This window comes from Aplysia californica, unplaced genomic scaffold (assembly GCF_000002075.1).
Source record: "Aplysia californica isolate F4 #8 unplaced genomic scaffold, AplCal3.0 scaffold00253, whole genome shotgun sequence".
Taxonomy (NCBI): Eukaryota; Metazoa; Mollusca; class Gastropoda; order Aplysiida; family Aplysiidae; genus Aplysia; species Aplysia californica.
Window position 1 is genome coordinate 990530 of NW_004797523.1, and position 3055 is coordinate 993584.

The following is a 3055-nucleotide window of genomic DNA, read 5'->3' on the forward strand; positions in this document are numbered from 1 at the left end:
CCCACACACACACAACCACACCCATTCTAGCAAGGATTTCAAGTTGATAGGTTACTCTGCCCTTCTCGTAAACGCTAAGATTAACTGTTTAAGGCTATACATGGTTGCATCTTTCAGAAGGTTTTGAACGTTTTTATCTGGACGTGAAATTTTATATTTGCTCGCACTGCACACGGTGACCTGTGTGGCCCCTGTTTTATACCCTCGGTATTGTGTGACGCAGTGTTACCCTCTGTAGGACGCTCGGTCTCTTGTTTGCAGCTCTTGGCGAGACGCCTTATGGGTTTGTCTCTGGTCCTTGCATGCGCCACTCTGTCTGCATTCGGGGTGTGAAAATATTTCACCCTTTATTTTTGCCAAGCTTACTGTGAGATCTAGAAAACTTGAGATCTGCGTTAAGAAAAGCTGAGCTTTTTTTGGTGTGTGTGTGTGTGTGTTCTATCTATCTATCTATCTATCTATCTATCTATCTGTCTATCCATCCCACTCTTTTTCTCCCAAACAACCCCTTAACCCTAACCACCTCCCCCCAACCTCACCCAATGCCGGACACCTCCAAAGTCAACCGACAGACCTTATGCACTTTTATCTCTTTAACCTTAACAACTATTCCCCTACCTCAAATTTGTTCCCTCTGTTCTTCGAATCGAATCGCTTTATCAGCCCCCCCCCCCTCCTCTTCCGCCCGTCCTCCCCTCTACCCAAACTCCTCCCAAATCAGCCCACTTCAGATGCGTGTGTCCCCCCAAAGATCAATGTCCACCCAGGAGAGAGGACCGGAGACCCCGAGTCCCTCGGCTCACGAGGCGCGATCTTCGGCATAATTCGCCATTTGTTTTTGCCGTGAGCCGATGAATCTGGATAGGCAGCAGCACCCTTCTGGTTCTTGCTTGCTCTTGCTGCTTGCTGCTTGCAACGCCCGTCCGCCCAGGAGTCCGGCCGCGACGACGGTACTCACGCCGCTCTCAGGCCGCTCCCCCGAGGCCGATTTTCACCACTCGTCACCGGTCTCAATAGATGGCTAGTAGTACTACTTGTAGATTGACTTCCTCGTGTCTTGTGTCACCTTATTCAATTTGATTGACCTATTGTGTCTCCGGCGTTGTTTCCCGAAGTGCCAGTGGACATTCTGTGAACGGCATGGGTCTGTTGTGTGCGAAACAAGGATGAATTCGTGTTAAATGAAAACGGTTCGGCGGAGTGTCGATGTTTTGTTTGCAGCGGTTCATTCATGATTATACCAGCAGGGTCCAATCGATGCATTCAATCAGTTATTTCACTTTGCAAGAATTTGTTGTTTTACTCTACGTTTTTGTGATCCGACAAAAAAGATTACTCTGTACTGTACTGTACTGTTAAGTTGAACACGAATTTATGCCCGAAATCCGCTTTCCAGGATTGTTCCAATTATGTTCAGGACAATCAGTAGATTGGTTTTCTCTTATCTTGTCCTGTCTTCATCATCACGTTTGCGTTATCTTTAAGTCGTCTCGACATCATTGTTGCTAGGAGAGTTCTTATCAAGAAAATAAATGTGGCTCGTGTGTCTCCTAGTGGTGTTGTCTTTCTTACCCAATTTTGATGGACGCCAACGTTATGGATCGTCGGATATCGGTGTTTTGTCCCAATTATCCGCTTATTTTCTAAGTGCCTTTCTTTTAAAAATGAAGGTGTCTCATGGTTTTCAATAGTGATGTAATTGAATTTGAAAATTCCATTTTTAAAGAAAAACGGTGACTATTTTGTTAATTTTTTAAAAAGTATGCTTTCTGAAACCAGTATCACCATCAAAGCGAATGAAGTGTTCTCTGCCTTTCTTTCTCCTCATATCTTCGGTATCATCATCTCCATCACAGACGCATAATGTTGGCAGTGCTCAATAAAGCTGCTTATGTATCAGTCGGAGATCGCGTCTTGTTCACTTCAGAATCACGACTTCTATATTTTCCGCTCCTATGTAGGCATAAGAGTAGATATATTTATGATATTACTCAAACATTTTCTGTTCTGTTTTGCGTAATTGCCCTGTCCGTTTTTCGCACACAATTTGATTTAGGGTGCTTTATGAGATCGTGTTCTCGGTAATCCAAATGTGTTTTTGGATATTTCTGAAGATTGCACGACGCTTGAAAGATTTATTGTCGCGTTTTATATCATTGAGGCAAAGAAGTCAGTTATTTTGAGGCCTTTTTCCCTTTTACAGGATATCATTTTTACAAAGGTGCTCCTGCTTTTGTAGGGTTTATATTCTCGAATCGAATTGAGGACAGTATTGAACTGAAATATTATTTGTATATTTCATATAAAGATTTAATTTCTCTTCAATTTACAAAATGTATTGGGTCCGTGACTTTTAGTATGAAGAGAAATTTTACTTGTTAAAGACGCAAGAGGTTTGGTTCATGTGCCTGCCAAGGCCTTGTAGAAATCTGTTGTATAGGGCTCGTATTTTTCAGAATCGGCCCTGTTTTAACTGTTGTCGCTTTTTCAGTAGTTTACTTGTTACTTGTAATGAAACGGACAAGATAAAATACAATCATACGTATCGTAGTTTCTCATTCAAAAAAAAAAAAAAAGAAGAATTTCAAGAAACAAAAACGATTCCTTAATATCATAAAAACCTTTCCGACCGTTTTTATTACAAATATAATTTTTTTTTCTATTATTTTTCATGTAGCTTGTTGACAGTTGATGTAATGCAGGATTGTCATGCACCCCACGAGTTCTCTATGGTCATCGGCTGTCAGAAATAATTAGCCCTTCACCCCGTCTCCCGCCCCCAGACCCAGTCTGGCTGTCCTTCCTGAGCCCAGGAAAATCGAGCGCCGGCTATAGCGCTATCCAGCAGTGCTCTCTGCATCATCATCATCATCTTCATCTGATTCGAAAATACGATTAAGATTGCCGCGATGCAGGCTGGTCACGCCATCGGGCTATTAGTTTCATTATTGAAAAATTATGTAATATTAATCCAGGCGCAATGTTCAAGCCGAAAAGACGGATTGTGCGGATGACATTGTGTCATTTATAAACACGATAGTTTTTTTGTGGCGTT

The 3055-nt window shown here is 42.2% G+C and overlaps 1 protein-coding gene across 11 annotated transcripts in view; it reads left to right on the forward strand.

Moving 5' to 3' along the window:
• LOC101849468 (tyrosine-protein phosphatase Lar) overlaps positions 1–3055 on the forward strand; it is a 178687-nt gene that overhangs the window by 160671 nt on the left and 14961 nt on the right. The window contains exon 1 of one of the 11 annotated variants that reach the window (XM_013083767.2): positions 769–950. The exons of 8 other annotated variants lie outside the window; for them this stretch is intronic. The gene's annotated coding sequence lies outside the window, so the exon portion shown is untranslated. Of the gene's footprint in view, positions 1–768; positions 951–1029; positions 1191–3055 lie in introns of those variants that run through there. 2 more of the 11 variants (XM_005100615.3, XM_005100616.3) reach the window with 2 other exon arrangements.